The 25,217-nt window shown below is 40.5% G+C and overlaps 1 protein-coding gene and 1 pseudogene across 1 annotated transcript in view; one reads left to right on the top strand and one right to left on the bottom strand.

The window, feature by feature from the left end:
* Positions 1 to 25,217, top strand: part of kcnj3a (potassium inwardly rectifying channel subfamily J member 3a) — a 49,162-nt gene that overhangs the window by 9,322 nt on the left and 14,623 nt on the right. The window lies entirely within an intron of this gene.
* LOC133512791 (5S ribosomal RNA) lies at positions 10,225 to 10,343 on the bottom strand (annotated as a pseudogene).

Here is a 25,217-nt window from a genome sequence, read left to right as displayed (position 1 = left end):
TCAGCAATTTTCACAAATGCGGGCCAGTAACTGTCTGGAAGTGTTATGAGTAGAAGCGTTTTAAAAAAAACAAAAACAGCTCATTTCATCAGTTCATTGTCCTCTTATACGTTGAAAGTGTATGTGAGTGTGCGTATTAATTTCATTTGTCAATTTCTGATCTGTTCATTGACTCATCACATCGGCGGACATCAGAGTCATATCTGATTGGACGCCTGAGGCAAATGTGGAGTTGCATGTTGGACACAGCGATATCATGCGTCGGGAAATTCTGTTTGAAAGGGAGAAGTCAAGAAATTTTGGCTCTCCTATTGTGCTTCTGGTACGCCGTGAAAGTGGCTCAACTAACTCCGTGGCATACTTTTGGGAGAAAGATGCATTTGGTTGGACCCGCCCACGGGTGACACCACGTGACATTGCTGCAATGAAAACAAATGCCTCTTCCTCATTACGATTCCCATCGTCGGTGCCATCTTTTTCCGGCCACACCTCCCCCAGCAGCTTGATTTGACAAGATTATCCCAATAATCATAAAAGACAGGATACAGCAATACAGCACATTATATACAGTATGCCGTGTAGTGTTGCTAGTGTTCCGACTCAGAGACAGCAGAGTTTTATGGGAGCAGTCTGACATCGGGCCATTGTGAGAGACCAAATTTGTCCTCGAGACCCAAGACATAGACTGGAGTCTCATGGTGCCAAGTCCCTTGGTTGTAAGTACGACACATCATTTGTTAATGCCAACAAACAAACTATGTGGCACATCCTCTGGAAAATTATATTTCTCCTTTGAGCAGAAGACCTATTAAGTATAATAAATGTGTACATAGATTTCCGATGACATCCCCACAGTCCCAGGATTCCCTCGTCTGCCATCTTGTGTGTCACTACTGGTAATTGCTAAGTATTGCTAATTTTGTCAAATGTTCTACATCTCTCAAAATTTATTTTTAGGATGAACCCGATCATGTAAATGCACATTGTGACTTTCACAGATGTAGCTTCAAAGATTTACAGTGTCGACAGAGACTAATGTGCGGCATCGCAGTCATAGCTTGTATTTGGGTTGTTTATTACAGGGCTGTTACGCACTCTTGTTTACCTGGCGGACGAGTGGCGGTAGTGGTGGAGAAAAAAAGGGGGCTGACTTAGAAACAATCCACAGTTAAAAATTGATGTACAGTGAAAAGTCGAAATCCTCAGACGCTTTCATTTCTGGCCAATGCAACTCTGTTTCCATGGCAACTTCTCCTTGAGTATGCAGGATTGCAGCACTGCACCTAAACTTAGCTTGTTTCATTCCTATAATATGACAACGATAACAGGATTTGTGTAATAAAGCAGGCAAATATGAGACGGCAGAATAAAATTGCTTTGTTATGATGGCGCAATGGCGACGCGCTTAAGGAGGAGTCGAGTGAAATGGGAAAATTACCCACAGGCGTGATTGCAGCACAATGGGGGTGTAATAACATGTAATATTTACGTGAAGGTTGGTGTTTATTAGCAAGGGTGTCATCCGATTCAGCTGGTTTTTGTGTCTTTTCACGTATCAATTAAAGCCTAACAAAGACGTAGTTTTGGCTCGCTGCGAGACAACAACTCGCTTTCTATGGTGAACTTTTGCGCCTTTGCGACAAAATATCCAGTGCACAGCATGTTGGATTGCTCTACTTTGTACTTTTATTTCCAACCTCTACATTGTGTAAGAACGTCCTAGCTTCCTTTTGAGTCGGAGCCCAAGGTGTTTTGATCACAACTTCATGCGCACTCCAAATGAGACGTGTGGGTTTGCTCCTGGAATAACGCCAGGCGTACAGGCTCTGTTGTATTTTTTATTTATTTTTTTGGTCTAAGTTTTGTCTTTGCGCCGTGGTGAGATAGTGAATGTTTTCACATTGTTGTGCTCAGTGTATCAGCTTCACATAGCACTGCAATTAACGCAGGGGCTGAGACGGTTTACACCGAGGAAAAACTGAAGCCTCTTCCATTAAAAGTTGGGGATGACTAAACAAGAGGCATTATCTACTGTATCTAGTACAAATTGTACCACCTCAGCATGTTGGGTTTGCAGGAATTATTCAGGTCCACAGCCAATGCACACAACAGGCTAACGACACACACAATTTCCCAAAGGATCAATAAAACATCTACTTGCACAATCTAATGAGATATAACACAAGAGGCGCCTCAAAAGATCCGCAAAAAGTCCAATACTACAATGATTCAGTAAGAAAAAGTTTTGGCCATTAAGAAGGAGTATTACAATTCAAAAGAAAAGTATGGGGGGGGGGGTGAAAACAATGAATATATATATTTTTTTCATTCAAGAACCATGGTTGGATAATTTTTAGATTACATTTTTAATAGTGTGCGAATAAAGTTATGTAATTCGGCACGGTGGTTCAGCTGTGGTTTTGGCCTCAAAGTTCTGAGGTCCATGAGGTCTGGGATCTCCAATTTCCTCCTACATCCCAAAAACATGCAACATTAATTGGACACTCTAAATTGCCCCTAGGTGTGAGTGTGAGTGCGGCTGTTTGTCATGATGTGCTCTGTGATTGGCTGGCAACCAGATCAGGGTGTACCCAGCCTCCTGCCTGTTGACAGCTGGGATAGGCTCCAGCACCCCCCGCAACCCTCGTGAGAATAAGCGGCTAAGAAAATGGATGGTTGGATGGAATTCGAAATTGCTGTTGTAATCTTATTAAAATAGAGTTTTTTTGTAGACATTTTTATGAATTAAAAAAACATTGTCTTGCTGAAGTTGTAATGTCACGATAATAAATTAATCTATTGCTTTTGAATAAAAATTGTGTAGTTTTTATATTAAAGTTGTAATACAAGAAAAAGTAATCCATTTTTGAGATCTTTTTTTTAGATTATAGTTGCAGTGTAATTGGAATGTGTTGCATATTTTTTTAAATGAGTGCTATGTTTGAGATGCATTGTAGAGTTTTAAATTGCTATTACAGGTGTTGCGTCAAACTGTATTTACTGACATTGATTTTCTGAAGAGTTCCTGAGCCCATGTGGCAATGATGTTAGTTTGTGATGCCGTGCTGCTTGACAAATTCCAAGTCACCGCTATTCAATGTTGTTTTTTGGCCTTGTCGCTTACATGCAGTGATTTCTCCAGATTCTCTAAACCTTTTAGATGATATTATGTATCAGATGATAACATAACTAATTTTTTAGCTGATCATTATTTGGTAAAACAATAAAATTGATAAGTTTGAACATTAAAACTTGTGTTTGTACTGTATTGAATTAAATGTACGTTGAAGATGATTTGCACATAACTGTATTCTGTTTTCATTTCTGTTTAACACAAAGTCCCAACTTCATTGGGATTGGGTTTGAAGTACGAGAATCAAGTTGTACATTTTTGAGGAAAATGAAATGTTTTCTTTAGACAAAAATGTAAGTATTATGAGAATTACATAGCAATACAATCAGAATCTGAATCCTCTTTATTGGCAAGTATGTCAAAAACACACTAGGAAATTGTTTTAATTTGTAGAGCTGTAGTCGGAGCCACTCTAGTATGGCAGCAGACAGCCATTTTGAAAATACTTTGAGACATAAAAACTTCAAAACACACTACGGAAAGTCACTTAGCCTCTAACAATTTCAGCTTTCGGAATATCTGTTGGTTTTAGTTTGTGTAAACATAATGACATACAAAAAATGTAAAAATGCAATCATATATTTTTGAGTCAAAGGGAAAGATTGCAATTATCCCCGCAAAACAGTGTTTTTCACATTTATTAAAACATTAGATGTGACTTCACATTAGTCACACAAAAACTTTTTATTTGCAGATGATCTACGTGACAGGAGGCGAGCAACAGGGAGCGGAGCTTGGCACTTGCCGGGTGGCTCGCCAGCAGAATATAAATATGCAGTCGGCTAAAAATATTGTCACAAGTGTTTACTTTACAGTGTCTATGTATGTTTGTAAAATTTCTAAAATTGTATTGATTTACATGAGGAGATGCAGAATTTTTAATAGTAAATTTTGGATATTGCTGTCCGAGGTTTGTGGCGCATGTATTGAAGGGTTCTTTCTGTCCATTTTTACGATTACGAGTAAAGTGCAAATAGATTTATTCATTTTTGTAGTTATAACAAATAGATTTTTGGTGTAAATCTGAAATTGAATTTCATTGGATTGTGCAGCTGTGACAAATGTAGAGACAGAAGGAACGTGAGATGTTAAAAGACATTAAATGTAAAATAATTCATTGATCTAACATATCCAGTACACTGAATAGCTAGGCCGCCAGACTCTGCGGTGAAGCTGCAACGAGTCCTTTATGATTTGCTGAGTGTGCCGAACAAACGGACCTTTTCCTTTTTTGAAGCCATGTTGATAATGCAATTATCCGCAAGAGTAGCTCCAGTTTATGGGAAATCTTTTTATAGTAATTGATGCAATGTCGTGACGCTGATGTATAAAGAAAATGTTCACTGGCGGCTCGGAATCACATCGACATAGCCTTGACGTGGTTAAATACCGTTCAAGTCGTGTATCTTATTGTTTTAAATACAAAACATAACCGATGCAAGGATTTTATTGCAGAATAATCTGAGTTTCGCTTGTAAAAAGACAACAATCTGCCCCTGACTGACCCGCCATGTTTGGCTTATCTGTACGTGAGATCTCTCGGCGGCTACTGCGTGCGATTGATGATTTTATTGCAGGTCACAAAGGTAACGAGTTTTTTTTTCTTTCTTTGAACAGAAAAAGTGTCATACGCAAAGGGTTTTGAGTCAGTGCCCTCTTTAACGTGAGCACTCCGGATGTCATAAAATCACAAAGAAAAGGAGGTTTTGTTGCCGAAATGGTAAAATCATCATTTGTGAGCCGCTTTTTCTTCATGTAAATGAGTTTGAATGTACTCCTTACTGTAACCGCAGCTGAGGTGATGCTCTCTCAGCATAGAAAGAAATATGAAAGCAAAAAAATGAAAGCAATTGTAATTGGATTTTACTTTGGACTTCCATAATTATAAAAGTCCTTATCGCCTGCACTTAAAAAGCTGGAATTTTAATTTTATAAAACAGTCTTACTTAAATGCAGCGTTCTTTGATTTTTTTTTTTTACGAATTCAAACATTTTCCCCTTTGCCTAAATATCCTGATAAATTTGTAGTTTGGCCATCATGAATTCACTTTTTTAAAAATCTTCCCTTTTCGCTTTTTTTATGCTCAGCTGCTCGCTCCAATCTGTTCACTGCTCTTCCCAGTTTAAGTTTGCACTGAAAACAAAGATATGTATTGAGTCAAAGCACAAAATTTTAAAAAGTCCACCAGATTAATGCTAACACACAATGTAAAATGCCATATGTGAGGTAACAACACTAGCATCTCTGGTTCAGTACTTAAAACACTCTCAGCAATGGATATTTGAACACAAGTGGCGCAGCACCACATGCAGACAAACACTACTGAAAACAAATACAAGTTTGATCTTACTTGCAAATTCCTCCTACTTTATTGTGTATGCCTGTATTAAACTGCCCCTGGTGGCAAAGGCAAACAGACCAGAAGAAGCACAATGTCAACGGGGCTCGAAGCAATAAATCATGGTGCACAAACTGATTTTTCTTCATTTTCATCTCAGTTGCACGAAAGTTATAATGGGATGTTTTGGTTTTTTTTTTTAAATCAATTACAATATTGTAGAGTGCTGTTTTTCATATTAAACAATATTTGGGGGTGTGTGGGAGGTGAAATAGATTAAAAGCAGGTACAATCATTTTGGAAATTTTAGTGTTTTGAGTTACTTGGTCACAGATCGAATTCAACTCCTAAGTCTGTAAAGCACATAAAATAAACCACCATGACTTTGCTGTCAAAAACATTATTTAATCAAGATGAGGAGCTTCATTTAGACATACGTAGTGTTTTTCTACCATCTTGGTACCCCAGAAATATCCATCCATCTAGTCTCCATACCGCTTATCCTCACCAGGGTTGCGGGGTCTTGTAGCCTTTCCCAGCGTTTTAAGAATACACAATGACAATAAACATTTTTAAGAAGGTAAATAAATAATACATATATACATACAAACATGCTATGTTACAGCATGTATGTGGGTGTGTGTTAGGTTTTTAGCTTTAGTTTGTCAAAATGATCTCTACTTTATTTTGCCCCACATACTGCCTGGTTGCTATAAAAATTAAAAATGGGACACTCACACGCATTTGCCTTTTCAGAAAAGGCTAGATACATTGCGATTTTTAATTTTTTGTTACATCTTGGGTGGCCGGGAACTCCAAAGATTCCACTCCAGTATTTGCATACAAGCAATTACAAAGTCAATTTTCCATTATGTATACCTTGGATGAGGTGGCAAGTACCATTCAGACACTAATCGTATTACTGCTCCATACAATGTAGAATAAAAAAATAACAACATAAGGATGTCGGTATAATACAACGTTAGTCCACTATCCTACTTAGAATTGCTGTTTCCACAACAGTAAATACCATAAATTGGCCCTTGTAGAGTACCCGTAAACCAAAAAATTTGAGATGTGAGTGCTGTATGGAGCTAGTGAACATAATTTACTCAACAAGCAACAGTATGGCAGATACTGAACAATAATTGTTAAATAAAACAATCATGCCACTTACTCTACTATTACTTAATCTCTTATTCTATTTTCAATCCCTTCCATAGTCTTAATTGTTTGTCACGCCTAGCCCTAATACATGCAGTGTTAATTAAAGGAGATTTTCATAACTGAAAACGGGTCTCAGATGAGCGACTTGATGTCCCGTCTCATCCAGTGCAGGGCCCGAGATGATTGCGGATTTCATTATCATGACAACCATGGATGGAGTTAGGGGAGCGCGTGTCAAGCAAGTGACTTCTACTTGTCAGGAGCAGAGCCCAGATTGTGTGGGTGTGGAGGGTGGGGGTGGGGGTGTGGGGGGGCAAGCGGGGAAAAAAAAGGGAGCAGGATTTTCACTCGTGGAAGCAGCACTTCATTCACTACACTGCTGCGTTGAAAAAGTCATCATTCAATTTGGTACTGCACCTCAGAACCTAAGGGGAATCTGTGTTGCTGACAAAACAATGCAACTTGGCCTACCTTGCATGAACCTACAGTTTGTTAAATCCATCATATTCCTATTTCATCTCAATTTCTGTCTGACATTTAAAAAGAAAAACCTCCTGCGTACAAACAGTTTGTCGTTCTAACCTCTTGGAGGTCTAATGCATGCAAATGTATGAAGAATTACTGTGGTGAAATCTATAAAAAGGTTGAAATAAACCAAACAGTGGTCATAAATTTGTCACAAGTTTTTGACTTCCCAAATTTTATTCTATGTCGAAAAGGATTTCACTGATGACTCCATTTGAGTATTGTGCTGAGATAATGTGGAAAGCGCAAGTAGGACAACAACATACATGTTACTAGTGAGGCAAAACTGTGCAGTAGTTGAGATCTGCGCACAGGTCGTACTATTAGTAAAGTCCAAAATGTTAACTAGTAGTTTTATGAAGCAAGTGTAACGCTAAGATAAAAACAAACATTGTCTTCCTCTGCATTCCTCATTTTTATTGTTGTCAACCCCCTCTTCCTGGTCCTGGAGAGAGAAAAATAGCATATCTGCTCATTTTAAAGTGGGTGTGGGCGGCAAACGAGGGAGACTGGATCAACTGGTCATGTTTATTCATGGGTGAGAGAGCCGTTTGAAAATAATGCACGTTATCCACGCCACCAATTAGACATTTCGAAAGGAGCTTTGTGTAGGTGCCATTGCATTGTATCTATAAACACAGATGCATCCGTTAGATCCCGTGTGCATAATTTGATGCGTGTGCTTAAATGGGCTTCTACAATTCAGCTAAATTATTATTATTAAAAAATTACCTGTTTTGTGTCCACGGGGGAAAAAAAATAATGCACCCTTCTAATATTGCCATCCTACCTTGGCTTGATATATTGTTGTGCAAAGGAAGCTTTAAACATTGAATTAAGAGTAAGTGTTGCATGCAGTTGTTTTGCTTCTTTGTCTGGAATAGAAATCAGCCGTTGTAATTAATTGGAAACATTTATCGCAGTTGATAAGCAAAGGAGCCAATATCTTGGCCTGATGCACGCTTTTATTATCCGCACGGGTAATTGAAAGGAAAATGGATAGTTTTCATTGGTATGGAAGCTCGTGTCCATGAACGCACTTGAACTTTTCCCGACGACTTCATCGTAAATGCCAGTTCGCGCTGACCTGTAATTTATGGCGAGAGCGCGTTGTCTTCTCAGTGTCGCGCTCCCGGTCCCGAAGGGTTAAACTGACTTCAGAGAGGAAGTAACAACTGCAGGACTGTTACCTGCTGTACGTATAAGATGTGCTCAGGGTGACGACCCGGGAGAGTCACTGCTGTCCATGTTGAATATAAACCGGTTGGTGACTGCGAAACTAGAGTTCATGCTATTGGGTTATTGACTGCATATATTTCCGTGGAAGGCCAACAGTTGGGCACAATCTGTTGCTGACATTGCATGCACAATACATGTGCTTGCTGACATAGCATTCATCCATACATTTCCTCACAAGGGCCGTGGGAGTGCCTGAGCCGATCCCAGCTATCATCGGGCAGGAGGCGGGCAATGCCCTGAACTGGTTGCCAGCCAATCACAGAGCACATTGAGAAAGACAACAGTCGCACTCACAATCACACCTAAGGGCAATTTAGAGTCTCCAATGAATGCATGATTTGGGGGTGTGGGACAAAAACCCACGCAGGCACGGGGAGAACATGCAAACTCCACGGATGCTGGGCTGGGATTTGATCCCCGGTCCCCAGAACTGAGGAGCCAGTGCTCTAACCAGTCGCTCCGCTGTGCTGCCTTGTCTATGTGTGCCATGTGATTGGCTGTCGACCATTCTAGTTTGTACCCTGCCTCTCGCCCCAAAAAAGCTGGGATAGGTCTCCTGCTCACCTATAGTCCTAATGAAGACAGTTGCAATGGAATACAGTATACAGTCGCTAGATGGATGGTTTGGGGATGTGAAGAAGCTAAGAATCATCACTTCATTGTTCTTGACAGTAAAACGAACCTTACACTTAACAATGTGCCACATTTTTTACACCGTTATAAAGCCCTCACTTTGATGAAGAGACTGGAGGAGCTCATTATGTGTTTGGGATCTTTTTCAGGGAAAGTTTGCCTGTCCTTTAGGTGCGGAAGTAAAGGAAGGAGCCACAGTCTGTGAACGTCTGATTGCCACATGGTCTCATAACCTCCTGAACCATGTCGGTACCGCTATCTCCTGTCTGTCTGGTCAATTCTGTCGAGTCCTCAGAGAGATCTCACAGATGCGCTAACACTTTACATTGTCCTCCATCCTTAAATTATTCAGGCACCCTCATGGCTCACCTGCATTTAGGCTTAAATATCATAAGAAACACTTGAAGTTCATGGTTTTTTTTCATACAAATATCTCCACTTACTGGGACTTACAGATAAGTGCAACAGACAATATCTTTGTATTGTAGTATACTGACAGTGGTGCCTTGACTCTAGGGTGTCACTCGGTTTTATGGATTAGGTTTCTTAGCAAAAGAGAACAAAGAAAAGCCGCTTTATTTATATAGTCGATTACATAGAGGAGGTAACTGTACAAAAACAGATTATAAACCTTTAAAAAAAAAGTCACATTAAAACAGCGGTTGCAAGAAATGCAAGAAAACAGTGCAAGAAATGTTTAAAAGTGAAATTCCTCTGAAAAGCTCTTGCATAAGAGTAGTTTTTCAATTTAACTTAAAGATTCACAGTTGGGGCTCACATCACTTCTGTTGGCAACTTATTCCATTTTGGTGAAGTGACTGTCTCAAAAGTATTTTCTGTCAATTGACGATCTGTTGTCGTATTAGAGTGGCTCCAACTACTAGAGCCAAATTCCTCGTGTGTTTTTGACATACTTGGCAAATAAAGACGATTCTGATTCTAATTGCTACCTGCTTTGTACCCTGTGCTCTACTATTTGACTTGAGGCTGTTGATCTCGGACCCCCTACTGCCCTACTGTGTTTGTCTTTTAATAGCCTCTCTTTCATCTTCTTCTTCTTTTCCTTTCAGCTTGTCCCATTAGGGGTCGCCACAGAGTGTCCTCTTAGATGAACGCATATTTGTTTGGCACAGATTTACGCTGGATGCCCTTCCTGACGCAACCTCTCTGCATTTAGCCGCGGAGAGAAGCTTAGAGTACCTGGTATTCCCAAGCGGTCTCCCACCCAAGTACTAACCAGGGCCAAACCCACTTAGCTTCCGAGATCTGACGAGATCAGGCGTTCTCAGGGTGGCATGGCCACAGCCTCTCTTTCATCTATAAGGACCTAAACCATTTAGTGACATATAGACAAATAGCAAAAGTTTAAAATCTATTCTAAAGCTGACTGGGAGCTGCTGTAAAGACTTCCGAATTGAAGTAATATGTGCCGACCTCTGGTTCTGCTCAGAATGCAAACTACAGTATTTTGAATAAGTTGCAGATGTTTAAAGCTCTTTTAGGGGAGTCCAGTCAGAAGGCCATTACAATAGTCAAGTCTCCTTGAGATAAAACCATGAATGAGCTTCTCCAGGTCTCCTGGCACACGCAAACCTTCACTCTTGATATGCTCTTCAGATTTTAGAGGACAATTTTAGTAATTGCTCCTTGCTTGCATAGCTTCGTCCTCAAGTGATGCACAGGATGTAAGCGAATGTACCGCTTAAGTACAAATATACATGTAATCTTTGTGTTGGATCAGTAGCAGATAAAAAAAAATGCTTTAGGAGTGGAAAAATCTTTATGCGTCTACCTGGCCTTAGACTCATCCTTAGAATCTTTTCAGACTTTTGAATTACGTAACTATTTGTGATACTCGTGACTTTGAGATTGTCTGGTCCCACCCTCCTTACTTGTGTTAAGTAAACCTTGATGTGTAAATTATTGGTTGAGCCACTATGGAATCCAGAAACACACCTGATACATTTATCTTTCAAATTCTGCTCATTGCAAAAGGTTGGCAAAACATTCAATGAAACTTTAAGATTTCTTTTTTTTCTTTTCTTTTTACTTCCAAGAGAGTTGACATTCTCGCAATATATTTGAATGCGATCATTACACTTCAGTGAAGATGTGCGTCGACATGTCGGAGTGAAGCCCACATAATGGGCACCAGACGTCCTGGATTCATTATCCCCTTTAGATGAACCATGCTGCCTTCTCGAAGGGGAAGCACGTTAATTGTGTCTTTAGGGATTTGTCAAGCCCCCAACGGATGGGAATAAATCACGGATGCATGAGCTGCGGGGATACAAGCGGGGTGAACCTGGGTGATGAAACCACTGGAGATCCATCCGTATCTTCTCTTCAGAACAGAAGACACGTTCGTTTCGGGGTATCAGCAGAGCGAGTGCTCACCATTAGAGACAACGGACACTCGGGACAAAGTGTTACATGTTGTGTTAGTATGATAATATTGGCAGCTTAGCTTTTGGGAAAACCTGTGATGCTCTTGGTAGGTAGAGCTGCCACCATCCCTGAAGGGCAGAGGAATCAATGGTGCAGCCGAAGCACAAAGCTACATGCACATGTTGTCTACCGGCAACATGCTCCTCTGGGATTTTCCATTTCTATTCTTGTCACTCCGACTCACTGAGTCTGGACTTGTTTATGCTCTTTCTTTCGACTTTACGACATCAAACTCATCTTTGTGCTTATTTCTGAAACGCTCAAGATATACCAAAAGTACCAAAAACCTGGGGAGCACCGCTGAATCACGATTTTAATCAGACGGAGATTGGAGCTAGGCATGGTATCTGATTCATCAGTCATTAAGGATTCAGTGATTGTTGACTAATAGCCTCATGAAGCAAATGACCAGCCAAGGCTCCATTGATTTCATCTGAACTAATTTGCAATTTAAAGAACAATGTGACCTGGCATTCTGAACATTGCTTTTCATTGGAAAATTGATAATTAAATTATCTTAAAGAGCCGATCCCACATCATTGCAAAAAAAAAATAAAATAAAAAATCACACTGCCAAAAATGTAGGAGGGGTGAAATGTTTTACACGGTGCCTCTATGCTGGAGATTTTTGCTGTTGTGCTTGGGTCTTAAACATATTTCCCCACAGTAGATGGGGACTCTTTGAATAATTATAATAATAATTTTTCCCTTGAGGGTGAATGGGATTTCGCCCAAACAAGTCTACATGTGTTTTGTGGACTTGGAGAAGGTGTTTGACTGTGTACCTTGGGGAGTCCTGTGGGGGGTACTTCGGGAGTATTTGGTACCGAACCCCCTCAAATGGGCAATTCATTCGTTGTATGACCGGTGTTAGAGTTTGGATTGGGATGTGCCAAGGCTGCCCTTTGTCACAGCTATTTTATGGACAGAATTTCTAGGCACAGCCGAGGCGTAGAAGGGTGACCTCCATATAGCATCTCTGCTTTTTGCAGATTATGTGGTTCTGTTGGCTTCATCAAGCCATGATCTCCAAATCTCACCGGAGCGGTTCTCAGCTGAGTGTGAAGTGGCTGGGATGAGAATCAGCACCTCCAAATCTGAGACCATGGTCCTGATTTGGAAAAGGGTGGGATACCCTCTCCAGGTCAGGGATAAGAGCCTGTCACAAGTGGAGGAGTTCAAGTATCTTGGGGTCTTGTTCACAAGTGAGGGAAGAATGGAACACGAGATTGAGAGGCGAATCGATGTGTTCAAATTTAATTTTTTTACATTTCTCAAGGCCACCCTGTATATTATTCATTTTGTATCATAGAGTATTTTTGTTTGGTGTGTAATGAGATTTTGTAATGCAGCATTTGTGCTCCGACTCAGTAAAGACTGGGAATTAAATTGTCTTTAGCTGTGAATATGAATGCATTTGTGTCTGTTCATTTCCTACGATTGGGTGGCGAGCCCTCCAGGTTGTACCCCAACTATCGCACCAAGTGAGCTGGGATAGGCTGGAGCTCCCCTGCTCCCCTAATGAGGACAAGGGACACAGATAATGGACATTTTCGATGTGGTCGGATCCAGTGTCGTAACGGGTGGCCTGCATAGCAGTGTTGAGCATTGCCTCTACTTCCACTGGTACCTCGTGTGTTAATGGCCTGAAGCCATATGCTCCTCGTCCCTGCCCGACTCCCCACCTTGCCCAGGGTTGGCTGGCAGCCCCCGCTCGCAACGCATTCCGCTCTTTTGCCGACAGCATACCCACTCCAGCTTCCTCGGCAGCTAGGCTCTCCCCTCCCCCCACGCAGCAGTGCACTTCCCTTACTGTTTCCTCCCATCATCCCCCCCCCCCCCCACACACACACACACACACACACACTTTCTTCTCGCTCAGCTCAGCCTCCGATGTGCGGGAGCAATAAAACCTCAGAGCTGCCAACAACTATAAGCCACTTTTGCAAAAGGATCCCACACTTGGACACAATTTAAACGACACAAGGGAGTTACTTTCGTCTTGGAAAATTCATAGTGAGAAATAAGCAAGGGAATGTTTCTGGTTATGTTGTATTTTTTTGTTTTTGTTTTTTTTTTCAACACTTTGGTCACCATAGAAACAGCTGCTGTATTGAGCTTGAAACAGGGTTTATATTGAATTTTACTTTTAAATATCATACAGTCACCTAACCATCAGCATTCTTCTCCACTTTGACCTATTCATCAGCACCTATTATGGATCAATACGTGTCATTTGTTTTGCACAATGAATGGAATCCTATAACCACCGTCAGACCTCTCGCTCATCATACTTTGACGTCAACTGCTCTGCATGGTTCGATCAGGGTAGATTTTTTTTTTTCTCAAGCTAACAGTCTTGAGTTGAAATATTTGTTGTGGATATTACTCCTTCTGTTACAAATGGTGTCAGAAGTAAGATCTTAGCCGTGTGTGTTCTTCTAAACTTTAAACTTAGTTAACTTAATGAATGTTACACATCATATTGGAAAGAAAGTACAGTATACCTTTTTTTTAAAAATAAAATGCAAAATTTTCCCCCCTCAACTTCCATTTCCCTGTGTATAATACGCTTTGAATGTGTTTTTTGGGGGGTGGGCAATGGGTAGCATACAAGAGACAATTTTGTATTTCATTTTTTTGCATTTCTCTTTACCCATAACAATAATCCTTCTTCGTGCCTTAAAGCTTGTCAGGGGATTCTGCTGACAGCACTGCGCTGGGGAGTGTGTGTCACTATTTGTATGTGTTGCGTGTGTGTGTGTGGGTACGTAGGTGTGTGTGTGTGTGTGTGTGAGTGACTGCACGCAAGAGAGAGCGCGATAGGAAGAGACAAGGGGAGTGCGATGAAGAGGTACTTTGTGAGCTCTTCTCTAAATAGAATAAAGAACTCTTAGATGCTGGAATCCTTTTAAGAACCCATTTTCCACAAACAAACCCAATTCCAATGTCGCTTCTGATGGATGATAGTAATGTCTTCGAGACTGACACTCGATTGCCTCCAGATTGTCCACAGCGTCAATCTCCACCTGACGATGCCTGAGCCTTGTACCCAAAATGAATATCATCCTCCAGATTTTACAAACTGGATAAATCCCTTCACAAACCATAAGTCTGTGAAAACCAGTCGTGTTTTATTTCATTTCATTTTTTTTTAAACCACTATCAAGACTGGCCGAGTTCAGTGCTTTGCATTGCAGCCCCCATTTTATCTCTGCTGTCGCTGTGCTGACTCTGCAGTTGCCTCACTCTGTTAGGCCGTAGAAGCTGAAACTATTAAGAAAAGCAAAAGTCCATTTATTGAAAACTTAAATGGAGATAGCCTCAGGGGCATGGGAGTCTTAGAAGTTGACTCTCCTATGGGTAAAAAAAAAAAAATGCATGTTATGTTCAGTGAAGACTTCAATTTGTCATTGGGTGTGAATGGGAGTCACAATGGTTGAGGATAAGCAGTATAGAAAACAGGTTGATGGGTAGAATGAAGACAGTCAATATTTTCCATTCATATCTCATAACTAAGCTTTTCATAACTTTATTGGTGACAGTCGGGTTGATGTCAACTTAATCAATGATGTCATTGATCTTGTAACTCGGGTTTGGAAAAAAATCAAATTTGTTGCAGTCAACACAAAAGCGATGACAGTGATGATAGTCGATTTAACGTTTATTAAGAATGTTATTATTTTTGCAGGATGTATTTTCCATTAATATCTCTTAAGTAGTGGTGGGACAAATTCACTCACCAATTTAACCATCTCAATTATTTCGGTACAAGCAATTAAAAAGTAGATTTTGAATGTCTCCTTCAACTCTCGCTATTTAATATTTTATAAGTGCATACAAATATATAATTCTACCCTAATAAATTCCTCGCTCAGCACAGATAAATACCCCAAGCCGCTATATGAGCAAATATAGTATTATGAGTTTAATGTTAATGCTCATTTCTTCACATCACTATAAGTCATCGTTTTCTTTTTTCTTTCAAGATGCACTCCTTCTTTAAAACTCATCAGAGGATTATTTGAATGCTGTTACTGCTGTCTCATGGTTAATCCAAATGAGAGCGCTAAACTACAGGCTGAACTTCAACTCTGACGGACCCTCTGAAGCTTTTTTTTTTTCTTTCTCCATTCCCCACATTTGAGGTATGTTATTCATATGAAATGTTAAGACAGAAATGAAGCCACGACAGTCTGCAATCCCTCAAATTAGCAGAAAGCCCAAATATCCTCATTATGGTAGAAATGCGGGACTAGCTTTGGAAATGCCGTTGACAGGATGGCAGCAGTCAGACTGACCTTGGTAACACTGGATTGACTTGCAAACACCTCATTTATAGTAATTGTAACACAAAACCAGGAATCTGTCAGCTTTTCGCATCAACTGGAGCGAACGAGCCATTTGTGGTTTCTGGGCACCTGGTGAACAAAATATCATGAAGAATAATAATCAAGTGAAGCCACCACATGCTAACCACCAGTGTTAGAAATCAATCTTTTAACACAGCTGGTCTATTTTTTTTTTCATGACTGTTAGGCTGCCAGCTCTCCACACAAAGACAAGAAGAAATTGCGCCGTTCTTTGTTCAAGGAGTCCGATTAGTTGCTGGAGTTAACATATTTAAAGATGGAATTGTGAGGCAGCAGAAAATAGCACGTTTTATATTATGGACTATCACAAACAATGTGTTCACTAAGGAATGTTTTAAACATTCTATTGATCAAAAAATGTAAATGAGTGTAACCTCAGGTTACAAACAACGGTTTACGAACAATTCGGGTTATGTACAATATGTTTGAAGAAAATTTATCTCTAGTTCGCATTATTTTCAGTTTGCGAATGGAAGGATCTAAAAAGTATGACGTGCTTCACTGACTTTGTGTATAGCGCTTGCAACAACATCCTCAATCGTCCAATCACAAACCTAATTCTGTTTGTGATTGAAGCCGCAAAGAAAAAAGTTCAGAAATTGTTTCATTATCTTCCAAAAAACATTATTTCAAATACGTAGGTTACTCTATTGATTCCATTGTTGTATCTCTTTAATTAACACAACGTCAAAATATGTCTCGACGGAAATGTTTGTTCAGCAGAAATTCCACCTACAGTGAAGAAAATGAATATTTGAACACCCTGCTATATTGCAAGTTCTCCCACTTAGAAATCATGGAGTGCGTCTGAAATTTTCATCGTAGGTGCATGTCCACTGTGAGAGAGATAATCTAAAAAGAAAAATCTTAAAAATCACAATGTATGATTGATGAAAACCTGTCTGATTTAGAGAACATCTGTGTGGAGGAGTGGGCCAAAATCCCACCTGCATTGTGTGCACACCTGGTAAACAATTACAGGAAATATTTGACCTCTGGAATTGCAAACCAAGGCTACTGTACCAAATATTAACATTGTTTTTCCAAGGTGTTTAAATACTTATTTGCAGCTGTATCACACAAAGAAATTGTTAAAAAATCATACAATCAACTTGCAATATAGCAGGGTGTTCAAATACTTATTTTCTTCAAAGTATGAGCACATTAGGCCAATTAGATGCGACCAGCGGCCGCAATGTGAGATGCTCGCATGGAACTTTTTCCTAAAAAGTGATAAAGGGGCGAAAGAGTCAGAATGGCACCCAAGATACGTAAAAGGGAAATGGATTATGGTCGTGTTAGGCCAGCTTCCCACCGCAAGAGTGGTTGAACCCGACTGGAACAAACCTTTTCGTAAAAATATGACTTGCAAACACAACCTTACACATCTTTGTTGTTTTATAGTTTGAGGTGTTGAAGAAGGAACAAATATTAGTATCAAAGTTGATGTTGAGCTTGGCGTTTTTCCTGACAAGCTCATTTTCTCTCCCTTTTGATCAGAAATTGGTGTTTTTGGTGAAACCAACCCATCTTCTACTCCTGATTACTAAAGATTGGAAAATGCTTGCTGAAAACCTTTCTTCTGGTTAAAGAAGAGTATTTTTTTCATTTGCTTGACTCGGTGCTTAATATTGTCACTGACCACAATACGCTGTGGATCAAAGCCAAAATGCTGTGAAACTGGTTAAAACGGTCTTCACCTAAAACGTTTCGACTTTACAACGCCCGTCCCCCGTCCGCCATTTCGTCTAGCTAATGTGCATAGTCTGTGTTTGTGCGCCGGGAGTATCTTCGGATTTTTCGCCCTCCTTTTTAGACATTATGGCCCTGAAGAAGAAAGTTGCGTCGTTTAGCAATGCTTCTGCAGCCAAAAGAAAATCCATCTCCATGAAAACGAAGCTCAAGATCATAAAAAGATCGCACAAAGGTGCAAAACCGATGAACATCGGTAAAGAGCTAGGGTTCAGTCGGTTGACCCTGGTGACAATTATTAAAGACAAAGCCCATATTTTAGAGCATGTGAAGGGTTCCGTTCCTATGTCGGATACAATGGTCACAAAACAAAGTTATTTGATATTTGTTGAGATGGAAAGATGACTTATGTCATGGATTGAGGACTAGATTCCTTCACAATAGCTCAGCACGGCCTCCCCTTCTTCTTCTCCACTCACCTCTCAGGAGTAATGCGAAGTACATCATCTTGTTTAGTTCAATGTATTTGTTTTTTTATACAAAGTATTTTGATGTAAATTCTGATTTTAAGGGTGAAATCCAATTTACAACAAAATTCGAGTTACATTACCAGCATAGGAACGGAACTCGTTCGTAACCTGAGGACTCCCCATATCGGAAAGTTAGTTAAAGATAATGTTGTAAGATGAGTCTGAAAAGAAATGACTGTTATATTTACATTTAACTATTAATATAGGCAATTCTAAAAAAACAAAAAACAAAAAAAAAAAAACCATTTAGGTAGGAAGGTAAAGTAAAGCTTAATTATTTGCATTTTTTTGTGATTCACACCAGGCTATGGCCCCATTCACCGTCTCTCCTACAAAAAATAAGAGTTTTAAAATGAGAGTTCAGCCAAGATCCTGAAACTGATTGTAAATGGCCTTAAAGTTGTCACTGTCCAGCAGAGGTGCCTCATATGTGCTCACCTGGAGTACCGATGCACGAACACTACGGATTTGTCAGCGATGAAAGAAGCAATGTGTCAGCGTATCTCTCATTACGGGGCTCTTGTCTGAGATGGGCCACCCCGTTGCGGATTGAAATGTAATAGTATTGTCTTCTACGTGGTCTCACCGGCGAACACATTACCATTTACTGGGCGTAATGGATGCGCACTTACGCAATTCTTCGCTGCGCACGGCCTGCATGAGCAGCGGCACCGTCAGAATCCAATGATGTTTTCTTCCCCGCAGCTTCACTTCCAACACCTTTTTCTCCAACCGTTGTCATTTCGTGCTGTTGATGAGTCCCGCAATGACGGCGGCTGCGCGTGGATTCTCTCATATTGTCTGAAATGTGAGTAGGGTAATTATAACTCTTAAAATTGCGTTTTGTGAAAAGTCAGAAAATAGGGGGGTGGGGGGGAGTGCAGCGTTCTCATCCTTGAGCCCCCCCCTTCCACTTACTGTATTCCAATTGCTTTTACCGCCCACCAGCTGTTCAACCAAAGTATTTAATTTATTGTCATATATCGACAAAAGACACGCATCATCTTCACATTCAAATAAGCTGACACAAGCTAAATTTAGAAGGATCGGCTTTGGAACAACAGGGCGCTCACAAAAACATTCATTTCCTCCAATTGCTTTGCAAATTTGTGACCTTAGTGAGGATAAGCGGTAGAGAAAATGGATGGGTGAATGGTTTGTAAATGGATATTTTCATACGGTTCTATCAGCAGCAAATACATCTGCTAGTTTATACAACTAATACTCATAACATCTTCACCTAGACAGTAGTGTCCAAAGCACTAGTGGGAAACACACTTGGCTCCCAATTGAGAGCTTTCGAGTTCGAACCTCTGCCCTTTCTGCGTGGGGTTTGCATGCTTACCCTGCGCCTGTGTTGGTTTTCTCTATGCATTAATTATAAAAACTGTTTTGTTAGGGCCAATACACACACAGATTATTCATAGTCAAGGAAACCGATAAATGATCATACTTTTAAATTCTAACACAAGTTCTAGGAGCTCCCAAGTTTATCAGCATGTCTTGTGAAATGTAATAACTTACGCAAACAAAAGTTCCTGCCAAAAGTTTTCCGCAGTAAATAAAGTTTTAGCAAAATATCAATTTAACTGAAACGTTAACGTTCACTTACCTTTTGAAGTTGAAAAAGAGAAAGTCCTGGGAGACCCCAGAATCAGCAGCACCTTTAATAAAAATATATAATGTTAATTAATTAATTAATAGTTCCAGCGGCACGGTGTCTCAGCTGATAAAACATTGGCCTCACAGTTCTGAGGACCTGGATTCAATCCCAGCCCTTTCTGTGGGGAATTTGCATGTTCTTCCCGTGCCTGCGTGGGGTTTCTCCGGCCACTCCGGTTTCCTCCCACATCCCAAAAACATGCAACATTAATTGGACACTCTAAATTGCCCAAAGGTGTGATCTGTGCCCATTTCAGGGTGCCCCCCGCCTCCTGCCCGTTGACAGCTGGGATACGCTCCAGCACTCCCCGCGACCCTTGTGAGGATGAACGGCAAAGAAAATGGATGGATAGCTCATTAATAGTTCCCTGAAGTTTACCATGTTTTTTAAATACGCTACAAACCTGAGTAGCTCAACTACTTGGGCAACAGGAAAGCAAAAGAGTGCTGGGAGTTGGCAAAAGTCAATAAAATTGGGGTGTTCCCCTTGTTAAACTGCATGTTGGTAATTAGTCTATAGTATAAATTTGGTGTACAGAATGTGAGAATACAAAATGCTAAATGGTTAGCAATTACTATGAGCATTTGCGTTAGCAATTACCATCTTAGGTTACAAAAAAAGAAACCAAAAAAAAAAACCCGCTAACAATCATTCAACTCACATCTTAAATCATGTTGTATACTGTATACTATACACATCTTACAGTGGCTTAAAAATCACGTACAGGTGTTTATTCTGTCATTTTTTGGTCAAGTTTATCAGTATCATGACACTGCGTCCATCTGCAATAAAAGTCTGTGTGAAACATTTTTCCGGCAGCGCAAATATGATTGCAGTTGAAAAAATTTTCGGGGGGCATAGCTTCATGGCAGAATTTTTGCATTGATATAGGTATGAACTTGACTTCTCTGAGTTTTTAAAACATTTTATTAGATTTTTTTTTTCCCCAGCCCATTCTAAACTTTTCATGTAATTGCCTCGCCTAATTGTTCTCCGCCCCAACAGTCATTATTTTCCTTGCTGGATAAGAACGATTTCCCGGAAGTGTGAGTGACTTAGAGTTATGCTGCCATCATTATCCATCTGTCTATTTTAGAGCACATGTCCTCGCTAGTCTATCCCAGGAGAAATTTTGGGTACAGGATGATGACACCCCAGAACTAGTTGCATGGCACATTTAGACAAAGTCTTCAATTAATTGACCTTCCATGTTTGTGGAATGCGTAAGGAAGCCGAAAAAACTCGAGAAAACTACAGACAGGTGAGTCTGAGCTGAGACTCAAACCCACAACCTCTCAACAGTGAGGCAGGCATATGCTAACCACTACACTGTGCTTATTTTATGTGTTCTCTTCATTCACTTATATAGTTATTTTAGGATTGAGATTAAGGTAGGAGTAAAACGATTTATTCCAGCCACTAATTCTGAAGTACTGTAAGAGTGAATATTTATACTGTGCAAGCCAACTTTTGTAATATCAACTGTGGCCTTGTGGCTTTGTTCTAAAGAACTGTTGATGGTTAAAATGCTTTTCAAAATGTTACAAATACTTTTGCACAGAAATCCCATTTTCAAAAGAAAGCCCTGACTTTTGTTCTAGCGTGTCACCGCTTCTTTTCAACAAGCAGTGAGGAGGCTTATGACTTTGGAGTACACAGATTCCTATAGTTGGTTTCCATAGAAACACAGAGTCTCAGGCAAGCGTGGCTTCTTGGCGTTACATAAGGTGTTGCCCATAATATGAAATACACACAGATGTGGCTTTTCTCCTTTGTCTGAATTCCTATATTGAGACACAAAAGAGTCGTTTTTGCAATGATTTGGACTTTTAGGTTAGTGAGCTCTGGGTCTGGTGTGTTGTTTTACAACGTACGGGGTCAAACTCAAGACCTAGTCACCCGGGGGCCACATCCTAAACTGCCCATCATATTACGTGGTCCAGGAAAGCAAAAATTCCATGTCAACTTTCGGAATTGATGCTAAAATCTGGGCAAAATTTTGAGATTGTCATATGTTAAAAATAATGGTGATATATTGTGAGCATGAGTGGTACAGGAAATGGATGGATATTGCAGACATTTTTTTTAATTCCTAAAACATCCATTCATCCATCCTTTTTCTTAGCTGCTTATCCTCACAAGGGTCACGGGAGTGCTAGAGGCTATCCCAGCTGTCATCGGCAGGAGGCGGGGTACACCCTGAACTGGTTGCCAGCCAATTGCAGGGCACATTGAGACAAACAGCCGCACTCACAATCACACCTAGGGCCAATTTAGAGCGTCCAATTGATGTTGCATGTTTTTGGGATGTGGGAGGAAACTGGAGAGCCCGGAGAAAACCCACGCAGACATGGGGAGAACATGCAAACTCCTCACAGGCGGAGCCAGAATTGAACCCGGGATCTCAGAACTGTGAGGCCAACGCTTTCCAGCTGAGCCATCATGCCGCCTATTACTAAAACAGTACAGTAAAATTAACAATAATGGAACAAACTAGCCTTGATTTCTGATTTCATAACTTTCCATCCATCATTTTTTATGTACAGTATATATATAGTATTAATTATATATATGTATGGCATCTGTGCAATGTCAGAGGTGAGTAGCAACGCCCCACATTTACTTCATTACATTTATTCAAGTAACATTGTGCTCGTCAGAGTAGTTTTAATGAAGCAGACTTTGTACTTTTTCTCAAGTATTTATGTTAAGAAGAAATGGTATTTTTACTCAGTCACAAAAAGCTACAGATCACACACTGCTGTCATTTGTCAATAATTGCATGCGCGATCTATTTTTAGACTTTCGTTCTCAACCAATCGACCGCGATTACAATAGTGATGTTTGACTCAAATTCAAGAATCAAACAACAAAAGAAAGTCATAGGTCTGCACATCAACTTTTCTATTGGGCTTTGTAGGCCAATCAAAGTGAGTCGTGAGAGCCAGGTTTTACATGACAGACTATGAAAAACAGGTTTAACATAATTTTGTCACTGCCCAAACTTAGATATTTCAGACCACTTCTAATTTGAGACACACGCACGTTATCAATAAATCAGTCAGCAAACAAATTCTTCATTCAGTTATTTTAGAGGATAAACCAATTGATGTTTCTTTTAAGCATTGTGCATCTGTTGTTTTTTTTTTTTTTTACACTAAATAGTGGCAGGTGTGTGAGGACTCGCATTATACATGAGTTTGAACATGATCTGTTACTTGTGTACGGGGGCACATGCCAGTTATACTATAGGAGGAGTTCATCTTTTTGGAATCAGATTCATTTTGTTTTACTTAAACTTTATTTAAACAGGTAAAAGACCAGTAGAACAGAACATCTCCTTTGCAAAGGTGACCTAATATGAATATATGAATTAACTGTGCAGACAAACAGGAATAAAGTCAGCAGACTGACAAAACCACGGTGATAACTATGTTTATGGGAGGCAAAACATCAAAATGGCTGACTGCGAACTGGGATGATCACTCATCTCCTAGTTACCCCTCCGGTTAAATAGTGGAGTGCAGATTCCAAAGCAAACATGGTGAAGCAGCATTTAGTTATTATGCTGCACATAAATGGAATAAGTTTCCAATGGAAGTCATGTCACTCATAAGTCTGAATGTTTTTAAATCCACGTTAAAAATTTATTTTCCTTCATGCTTTTTAGAATTTTTCCATTTTAAAATCCTATTTCTTGTACCATACACTTTTAATAGTAATTAATTAATTAATTTAATTATTTAACTGTAATTTTCATCCATCCATTTTCTTTGCCACTTATCCTTACGAGGGTCACGGGGAGTGCTGGAGCCTATCCTAGCTGTCAATGGGCAGGAGGCAGGGTACACCCTGAACTGGTTGCCAGCCAATAGCAGAGCACATAGAGACAAACAGCCTCACTCACTATCACACCTCGGGCAATTTAGAGTGTCCAAATAATGTTGCATGTTTTTGGGATGTGGGAGGAAACTGGAGTGCCCGGACAAAACCCACGCAGGCAAACTCCAAACAGGTGGGGCCGGGATCAAACCCGGGTCCTCAAAACTGTGAGTCGAACGCTTTACCAGCTGTTCCACTGTGGCACCTGTAATTTTCGTTTTATTTTTTGTGTTAAACGTTTTTTTTAAATTAATTATGTAAAGCACATTCAGTGACTTTGTTTATGAAATGCGCTTTATAAATACATTAGCTTTGCTTAAGTAATCGTACTCTTACTTGAGTACAATATTTGGCTACTCAACCCAAATGTGGTTGTTCTCCATCGTTGGCAAATCTGTCACAAATGTAACTGCACTGGATTTCTCTTTGCCGCCACTGAATGTGTTTGTGTGTGTGTTACCGAACAGCTGCTCCATAGCAACACAATTAAACATAGGTGATGCAAGTGCCTCTTTAATTATACCGCGGCCCAGGTGTCAATCCTTGAACAACCTACAGCAATTAAGAAGATTAATAACTATGATTAAGGGTTGTAGCATTGTCCCTTTTCAACATGATTAGACATGATTTTTTTTTTTGCAGTGCGTGGCTGCATACAAGGGAACATGCTGTGGTGCTGCATGGTTGGCAGCACTCGGGGCGAGTCAAATGTTTACAGCCGCTAACCTTATTATGATCATATTAATGTAAGCACTGACAGCTGTTACCATTGAATCTTTTTCAAATCGACTATCCTATTGATTATTAATCAAATAAGTAAATAATAATCTCCCCCACGATTACTAGTTATTATGGGGTGTTTTTTTTTCATTTTATTTTCATTTATGAGGGATGGACTTCAACACTTTTAAACACAAATTAACTGCATAAATTGGTAATGTCATGCGCCTGGCTTCCTGCCCAGGCTGGGCGTGGCCAGCCAATTACTCAGCGCACACCTCCACCTCTGTACTGACCGCTTGTCTCTGGAGTCGTGCATTTGGGTCCGCCCTCGAGCCCCGTTCGTGACACAACGATCTGGCGGACATGGACCCAGCCGACTCAGAAGCCCCGCTCTCCTGACCGGAACGATTCTCAGGCGACTCAGGGAACGTCAAGCGTTTCCTCACTCAGTGCGATCTCAATTTTGAACTGCAGGCGTCCGCCTTTCCCACGTACCGCTCCAGGATCGCCTTTGTCATTTCCCACATGACGGGAAGGGCGGAGGCATTGGCCAAAGTTGAATGGAGTCGTAACTCAGAGACCTGTTGTTCCTGGACGTCATTCCTCTGCGCACTCACCCAAGTGTTCCAGTATGCGGCGCCAGAGCATAAAGCGGCAAACTCTCTAACGATGCTTCGCCAGGGCCGTCGTCGCGTCTGAGACTACGCAATCGAGTTCCGGATCCGCGCCGCCGAGAGTCGATGGAACGAGGACGCCCTGCACGACGCCTTTTTCCAGGGACTTTCTCCCCAGATCCATGGTCTTCTCATCGCCATGGATCTCTCTCCTTCACTGGACGCGCTCATCGCGTTGGCCCTCAAGGTCGACAAG

Source organism: Syngnathoides biaculeatus, chromosome 14 (genome assembly GCF_019802595.1).
Source record: "Syngnathoides biaculeatus isolate LvHL_M chromosome 14, ASM1980259v1, whole genome shotgun sequence".
Taxonomy (NCBI): domain Eukaryota; kingdom Metazoa; phylum Chordata; class Actinopteri; order Syngnathiformes; family Syngnathidae; genus Syngnathoides; species Syngnathoides biaculeatus.
Note: the sequence above shows the minus strand (reverse complement) of the source record. Positions and strands in the feature narration are given on the sequence as shown.